The sequence below is a fragment of the Symphalangus syndactylus genome, chromosome 8 (assembly GCF_028878055.3).
Source record: "Symphalangus syndactylus isolate Jambi chromosome 8, NHGRI_mSymSyn1-v2.1_pri, whole genome shotgun sequence".
Taxonomy (NCBI): Eukaryota; Metazoa; Chordata; class Mammalia; order Primates; family Hylobatidae; genus Symphalangus; species Symphalangus syndactylus.
In genome coordinates, this window is record NC_072430.2 from 42,168,107 (window position 1) to 42,177,563 (window position 9,457).

Here is a 9,457-nt window from a genome sequence, read left to right on the forward strand (position 1 = left end):
CTTGAGATTTTATATGAATTTTAGGATGGCTTTTTCTATTTCCACAAAAAGTGCCATTGGGATTTTCTTTTCTTTGTTTTTTTCTTTTTCCTTTCTTCTTCTGAGATGGAGTCTTGCTCTGTTGCCCAGGCTGAGGTGCAGTGGCACGATCTTGGCTCACTGCAACCTCCATCTCCCAGGTTCAAGCAATTCTCCTGCCTCAGCCTCCCAAGTAGCTGGGACTACAGGAGCACACCACCACACCTGGGTAATTTTTGTATTTTTCAGTAGAGATCGGTTTTCACAATGTCGGTCAGGCTGGTCTTGAACTCCTGACCTAGTGATCCGCCCACCTTGGCCTCCCAAAGTGCTGGGATTATAGGCGTGAGCCACTGCACCCCACCTGCCATTGGGATTTTCATAAGGATTACATTAAACCTGTAGATTGCTTTGGGTAATATAGACATTTTAATGATATGGGGTCTTCTAATCCATGAGGGTGGGATGTCTTTCTATATTTTTGTATCTTTTTTAAAAAAAACTTCTTTTAGCAATGTTCTATAATTTTCAGTATACAAGTCTGTCACCTCTTTGGTTAATTTTACTGCTAAGTATTTTATCCTTTTTGATGCATAGCAAATGGGATTGGTTTCTTAATCTCTTTTTCAGATCAGTCATGTGATTATTACTATATAAAATGCTACTGATTTTTGTGTGTTGATTTTGTATCCTGAAACTTTGCTGAAGTCATTTATTCATTGTAACAGTGTTTTGTGAATTCTTTAGGGATTTTGACGTGTAAGATCATATCATCTGTGAATAGAGATCATTTTACTTCCTTTCCAACTTGGATATCTTTTATTTCTTTTTCTTTTCTAATTGCTTCAACTCCAACTTTTTAACATATACTTTATCAGTTGGTATAGGCCAAGGTCATGCTGCAGTAATAAAAGCAAAGCAAACAAACAACAACCCAAATATCAATGGCTTAAAACAAGAAATGCTTACTTACTGTTCACCATGATGTCACCACCATGAATTGGCTGAGATGTTCTGTGGGACCCAGGCCAAGTCAGGTTCCATTTCCAGGCTTTCATGATTACCAACACAGGGCAAAGGGGGCACAGCTAATCACACAATGACTTAAAGCTTCTGTCAAGAAATGATACATGTCATCTTCACTCACATTTCATTGGCCAAAGCAAGTCACCTTGCCACATCTGACTTTAAAGGTGGTGGGGAAGAGCAATGCTACCTTGGTCCATAAAGTAGAGAGCCAGAAATACCTGGTGACCAGCACAAGCCATTGCTACACTCTACCCTTCTGTTTACCAAATGTTGAACTCACTTTCCCAATCACAGGCAAAGTATACGCAATTCCCTCACCCACAGAGACAATCTTAAAGTCCTGTCCAGTAATGGCATCATGCTCAAGGACCACCACATCTAGGTGATGCAGAGTAGAGGTATATGTAGGTGATGCAAGCAAGGGGTATATGTAGTAGTTTCTATATCAGGAGGTGTGGCTTCACTTGATCTAGAGACCTATGCGCCAAAAGGACAAATAATCTGCCTTTAAACACCACATATACAATGGCAGAATAGGAACAGAACATCCGCAGTGAACACTCCCATTTTAAAAAAGAAAAAAAAGCTGGGTGTGGTGGCTCATGCCTCTAACCCCAGCACTTTGGGGGGCTGAGGCAGGAGGATCACTTGAAGTCAGGAGTTCGAGACCAGCCTAGGCAACATGGCGAAACCCTGACTCTACTAAAAAAATACAAAAATTAGCCAGGTGTGGTGGTGCATGCCTATAGTCCCAGCTACTCCAGAGGCTGAGGCAGGAGAATCGCTTGAACCCGAGAGGCAGAGGCTGCAGTGAGCCAAGATCACCCCATTGCACTCCAGCCTGGGTGACAGAGGGAGATTCCTCTTAAAAAAAAAAAAAGAAGAAGCCAGGCGTAGTGGCTCACGCCTGTAATCCCAGCACTTTGGGAAACTGAGGCAGGTGGATCATGAGGTCAGGAGATCAAGACCATCCTGGCCAACATGGTGAAACCTCATCTCTACTAAAAATACAAAAATTAGCTGGGTGTGTTGACACATGCCTGTAATCCCAGCTACTCGGGAGGCTGAGGCAGGAGAATCCTTGAACCTGGGAGGCAGAGGTTGCAGTGAGCTGAGATCGCGCCACTGCACTCTAGCCTGGTGACAAAGCGAGACTGTCTCGAAAAAAAAAAAAAAAGAATAGAAAAACAAAGGACACACAGCAGTGACTAGTCTGGAGCACCCTACTTTGGGGATAATGAATTTAGAAAAGGTAAAAATAAAAAGATGGACAAAATATATAAGGTAAATGCAATACAAAAAGAAGTAGAAAAAGAAAGCAGAAGTCCTGTTCTTAATATCAGAAAAAGTAGAATTTAGACGAAAAATCATTAAATGAGGTAAAAGGATACATTATAATGCCTGATATGGTTTGACTGTGTCCCCACCCAAATCTCATCCTGAGTTGTAGCTCCCGTAATTCCCATGTGTTGTGGGAGAGACCCAGTGAGAGTTCATTAAATAATGAGGGCAATTTCCCCCATACTGTTCTCGTGGTAGTGAATAAGTCTCACGAGATCCGATGTTTTTTCGGTTTTTGGTTTTTTGTTTGTTTGTTTGTTTTTGAGATGGGGTCTCGCTCTGTCACCAAGGCTGGAGTGCGGTGGCGTGATCTAGGCTTACTGTAAGCTCCACCTCCGGGATTCACGCCATTCTTCTGCCTCAGCCTCCCAAGTACCTGGGACTACAGGCGCCCACCACCATGTCCAGCTAATTTTTTGTATGTTTAGTAGAGACGGGGTTTCACCGTGTTAGCCAGGATGGCCTTGATCTCCTGACCTCATGATCCGCCCGCCTCGGCCTCCCAAAGTGCTGAGATAAGATCTAATGGTTTTATAAGGAGTTTCCCTTTTCACTTCACTCTCATTCTCTCCTCTGCCACCATGTAAGACATGCCTTTCACTTTGCATCATGATTGTGAGGCCTTCCCAGCCATATGGAACTGTGAGTCTATTAAACCTCTTTTTGTTTATAAATTACCCAGTCTCTGATATGTCTTTATCAGCAGCATGAAAACGGACTAGTAAAATGCCAAAGGCTACAATTAGGAAGAACTATATCAGTTATGAGTATCAATGCACAAAACAATACAGTAGCAACTTTCATGAAGTGGAAACGCTAAGTAGTTAAAAAAAAAAAAAAAAAAAGGCCAGATGTGAGGGCTCACACCTGTAATCCCAGCACTTTGGGAGGCTGAGGCGGGCAGATCACAAGGTCAAGAGTTCGAGACCAGCCTGGCCAACATGGTGAAACCCCATCTCCACTAAAGATACAAAAAATTAGCCAGGCATGGTGGTGGACGCCTGTAATCCTAGCTATTTGAGAGGCTAAGGCAGGAGAATCGCTTGAACCCAGGAGGCGGAGGTTGCAGTGAGCTGAGATCGTGCTTCTGCACTCCAGCCTGGGTGACAGGGCAAGACTCTGTCTCAAAAAAAAAAAAAAAAAAAAAAAAAAAGAATTCACGAGTATTAGGACACTGTAATGTATTTTTCTGCTTTTGACTTCTGAAAGAGTCAAAAATAAAAAGTATAAACATAGGCCAGCCACGGGTGGCTCACTCCTGTAATCCCAGCAGTTTGGGAGGCTGAGGCAGGTGGATCACCTGAGGTCAGGGGTTCAAAACCAGCTTCGCCAACATGGCAAAACCCCATCTCTACTAAAAATACAAAATTAGCCGGGCATGGTGGTGCATGCCTGTAATCCCAGCTACTCGGTAGGCTGAAGCAGAGCAATCGCTTGAACCTGGGTGGCGGAGGTTGCAGTGAGCCAAAATCATGCGATTGCACTGCAGCCTGGGCAATAAGAGTGAAACTCCATCTCAAAAAAAAAAAAGTGTAAGCATACAGAAGACCTAAATAATTAGGTAGATCTTATGGATAAATATTAAACCTACATAACAGAGAGCGCACCTCCTTTTCAAGTGTACGTTGTACTTTCATGACATTTTCCATGTGTTAGCCCACAAAGAAAACCTCAATATTTTCCATCTTGCATACTCAAACAGCATATTCTTTTTCCATTTTTTTCTTTTTTTTTTCTTCTTTTTTTGAGACAGGGTCTCATTCTGTTGTTCAGGCTGGAGTTTAGTGGTGTGATCACAGCTCACTGTAGCCTCGACCTCCTTGGCTCAAGCGATCTTTCTGCCTCAGCCTCCCTAGTAGCTGGGACTACACAATTGCACCACCACACCCAGCAAATTTTTAAATTTTTTGTAGAGGCAGAGTTTCTCCATGTTGCCCAGGCTGGTCTGAAACTCCTAGGCTCAAGTGATCCGCCCACTCAGCCTCCCAGAGTGCTGGGATTATAGTAATGAGCCACTGTACCTGGCTTGTTTTTTCTTTTGTGTGTCCTTTTCCATCTTTTAATTAATGAAGCATAATTTACACACAATAAAATGCAATCATTTTGTGTGCATTTTGATTTGTTTTGACAAATCAATATATCAAGCAATCATCACAACAATCAAAATAGATAATTTTTAGAAACAATGAATTCTCCTTCCCACTAATTCCATTGTGCCTGTATCCAGCCAATACCCTACCTCCACCTCAGGTGAACAATGTTTACTTTCTTCTTTTCTTTTTCTTTTTTTTTTTCATGGACACCACTAATACCATAACAACGATTTACTTTTTATCATTATAGATTAGATTTGTCTTTTCTAGAGTTTCATGTAAATGGAATCATACAGTGTGTAGATGCTTCTTGACTTATGCTGGAGCTACATCCCAATAAACCTTCTTTTTATTTTATTTTTTATAGAGATGGGGTCTCCCTATGTTGCCCAGGCTAGTCTCAAACTCCTGGGCATAAGTGATCCTCCTCGCCTTGGCCTCCCAAAGTGCTGGATTACAGGCATGAGCCCACCATGTCCAGCCCCAATAAATCTTGTGTAAATCAAAATATTGTAAGCTGAAAATGCATGTAATACCCTAGTAAACCCATTGTAAAGTCAAAAATCCTAAGTCAAACCATCCTAAGTCAGGCACCATCTGTATATTTTGTATCTGGCTTCTTTTGCTTGACTTGATTTTGCGATTCATGTATGTTGTTCTGTCGGTGGTTTATACCTTTTATTGCTGAACAGTATTCCATTGTGTGAATGCACCACATTTTGTCCATTTATCTGGTTATGCAGGGGTCCCCAACCCATGGGCCATGAATCACTAGTGGCCCATGGCCTGTTAGGAACTGGACCACACAGCAGGAGATGAGTGGCGGGCAGGTAAGTGAAGCTTCATCTGTATTTACGGCCACTACCCATCGCTCACATTACCGCTTGAGCTCCTGTCAGATCAGCAGCGGTGTCAGAGTCTCATAGGAGTGTGAACCTTAATGTGAACTGCACACGTAAGGGATCTAGGTTGTGTGCTCCTTATGAGAATCTAATGCCTGATGATCTGTCCCTATCTCCTGTCAACCCCAGATGGGACTGTCTAGTTACAGGAAAACAAACTCAGGGCTCCCACTGATTCTACATTATGGTGAGTTGTATAATTATTTCATTATATATTACAATGTAATAATAATAAAGTGCACAATAAATGTGATGTGCACGAATCATCCAGAAATCATGCCCCACTGCCATCTGTGGAAAAACTGTCTTCCACAGTCCCTAGTGCCAAAAACGTTGGGGACCACTGTGTTTATGGTTGCTTGGTTTTTTTCCACTTTTTGTTTATTATGAAGAAAAATAATATGAGCAGCTGGGTGCGGTGGCTTACACCTGTAATCCCAACACTTTGGGAGGCCGAGGCGGGTGGATCACGAGGTCCGGAGATCGAGACCATCCTGGCTAATATGGTGAAACCCCGTCTCTACTAAAAATACAAAAAATTAGCTGAGTGTGGTGGCACGTGCCTGTAATCCCAGCTCTCGGGAGGCTGAGGCAGGAGAATCACTTGAGCCTGGGAGGCAGAGGTTGCAGTGAGCTGAGATTGCACCACTGTACTCCAGTATGGTGACATAGCGAGACTGTCTCAAAAAAAAAATTTTTTTTTAAATAATAATACGAGCATTTGTGTCCAAGTCTTTGTATGGACATGTATTTTCCTTTCTCTTGGGTAGATACCTAGGAGTGGAATTGTTGAGTTGTATGGTAAGTTTATTTTTCCCTTTATTTCCAGCTGTCCTGTGCCATTCTGTTCTAGCTATGTGTGTAAATAACATACAGCCACAAGATTAAAAAAAAAATCCAATCTGAGCATCTGTCTTTTAATAAGGCTATTTAACCCAGTCACATTCATCACGACTATGGCATGTCTAGTCTTATTCCCACCATCTTACTTTTTTTTTTTTTTTGAAACGGAGTTTCGCTCTGTCACCAGGCTGGAGTGCAGTGGCGCGATCTCGGCTCACTGCAAGCTCCCCGGCCCAGGTTCACGCCATTCTCCTGCCTCAGCCTTCCGAGTAGCTGGGACTACAGGCGCCCGCCACCACGCCCGGTTCACTTTTTTGTATTTTTTTGGTAGAGATGGGGTTTTAGCCAGGATGTTAGCCAGGATGGTCTCGATCTCCTGACTTCGTGATCCGCCTGCCTCGGCCTCCCAAAGTGCTGGGATTGCAGGCATGAGCCACCCTGCCTGACCATCTTAACCATTTTAAAGCATACAGTTCAGTGGCTTTAGTACATTCATACTGTTGTACAATCAATCTCCAGAACTCTTTTCATCTTGCAAAACTGAAACTCCATACCCATTAAACAACTGTCTATTCCCCAATCCCCACAGCCACTGACAACCACCACATTACTTTCCATCTCTGTGAATTTGACTACTCTAGATACCTCATGTAAGCGGAATCATACAGTATTTGTCTTTTTGTGACTGGCTTATTTCACTTAGCACAATGGCTTCAAGGTTCATCGATGTTACAGCATGTGTCAGAATTTCTTTCCTTTGTAAGGGTGACTCATATTCCGTTGTATGTACAGAGCATATTTTGTTGATCTATTCATCTGCTCATGGACACTTGGATTGCTTCCACCTCTTGGCTATTGTAAATAATGCTGCGATGAATATGGGTGTGCAAATACTCTAAGATCTTTGATTGTTTTGAATACATGTCAAGAAGTGGAATTGCTGGAATCATGTGGTAATTTCATTTTTAACTTTTTGAGGAACTGCCATATTCTTTGTGGCTATACCATTTTACATTTCCATGAATAGTGCACAAGGATTCTGATTTGCTTCTTTTAGAGACAGTGTCTTGCTCTGTTGTCCAGGCTGGAGTCCAATGGCACAATCATAGCTCACTGCAGCCTCGAATTCCTGGGCTCAGGCCTCTCACCTCAGCCTTCAGAGTAGCTGCAACTATGGGCATGTGCAGTGCACAGCTAAGGGTTACAATTTCTACATATCCTCACAAATACTTTTCAGTAACTATTGCTTCTTTCTTTTAATAGTGGCTAAGGGGTGTGAGGTAGTATCTCATTGTGGTTTTAATTTGCATTTCCCTAATGATTAGTGATATTGACCATCTTTTCACATGTTTCTTGGCCATTTGTATATCTTCTTCGGAGAAATGTTTAAGTCCTTTGCCCATTTGAAACCTACCTGATTTTTTGTAGATGTTCATGACATTCCATAGTTAAGACACCCCACCGCTTTTTTTTTTTTTTTTTTTTTTTTGAGACGGAGTCTCGCTCTGTCACCAGCCTGGAGTGCAGTGGTGCAATCTCGGCTCACCGCAACCTCTGTCTCCTGGGTTCAAGCAATTCTTGTGCCTCAGCCTCCTGAGTAGCTGGAACTACAGGTGTGCACCACCACACCCAGCTAATTTTTTGTATTTTAGTAGAGATAGGTTTTTGCCATGTTGCCCAGGGTGGTCTTGAACTCCTGAGGTCAGGCAATCCACCCACCTCAGCCTTCCAAAGTGCTAGGATTACAGGCGTGAGTCACCATGCCCAGCCATAATTAAGATGCTTTTGATGGACATTTAGTTTAATTTTTGCTCTTTTATAAACAGCAGTGCAGTAAACATCCTTCTACCTGCTTCCTCATACACATGTGAATGTTTCTTCACATACATATCACATTGTCCATGCAGAGGTATTTTAAAGTAAATCACTTGTATGATACTATTAAGTAACCAAAAAAATATAATTGGCTCACAGGGTATCTGCAATTTTTATTTTAGTGGATCTTGCCAACAGCTGTAAAAAATGGTCATAAATATTTGCACTTCTGTCAGCATGATCTCAGTACTCATTTTTCCAAACCCTTGTTATATGTATTGGAAAATCTCATCAGTTGCTTGTTTTTTAGGGGAGGGGAGTGTCTTGCACAGAAATCTATAATTTTAATATATTCAAACTTTCAATCTTTTTAGATCTGCTTATTTAAGAATTCTATCCAAAGGTGATAAAACTTTTTTCTTTATTTTCCTAAGGCTTCCATAGCTTAGAAATAAGTTTAGGCTGGGCGCAGTGGCTCATGCCCATAATCCCAACACTTTAGAAGGCCAAGGTGGGCAATATGGCAAAATCCCATCTCTATAAGAAATACAAAAATCCCAGCTACTTGAGAGGCTGGGGTGGATCATCAGGGCCTGGGAAGGTCAAGGATGCAGTGAGCCATGATTATGCCAACACACTGCAGCCTGGGTGACAGAGTGAGAAACTCTGTCTCAAAAAAAAAAAAAAAAGTAGGTCTTTGATCCACTTGAAATATTTTTATGAATCATGTGAAGTAGGAATCTAATTTTTTTTTCTTTATTTTTTTTGAGACAGAGTTTCACTCTTGTTGCCCAGGCTGGAGTGCAATGGCATGATCTCGGCTCATCGCAACCTCCATCTCCCAGGTTCAAGCGATTCTCCTGCCTCAACCTCCCAAAATGCTGGGATTACAGGCGTGACGCACCGCACCCAGCTATTTGTTTATTCTTACACTACCTGTGATCATTTAAAAAATCTAATCTGGGCTAGACACAGTGGCTTACGCCTGCAATCCCAGCATTCTGGGAGGCCAAGGCAGGAGGATAGCTTGAGCCCAAGAGTTCGAGATAAGCCTGGGCAATATAGTGTGAAACTCTGTCTCTACAAAAATATGAAACAATTAGCTGGGAGTAGTGGCACATGCCTATAGTGCCAGTGAGGCAGGAGGATGACTTGAGCCCAGGAGATTGAAGCTGCAGTGAGCTGTGATTGCATCACTGCACTCCAACCTGGGCAAGAGAAAGATTCTGTCCCTCAAAAAAAAACAAACAACAAAACCCCCCAAATCCGATCATGTTAATCACCCTGCTTGAAATTTTAATAGCACCTCATTTATTTATTTATTTATTTAGAGATGGAATTTCACGCTGGTTGCCCAAGCTGGAGTGCAATGGCGCAGTCTCGGCTCACTGCAACCTCCGCCTCCCAGGTTCAAGC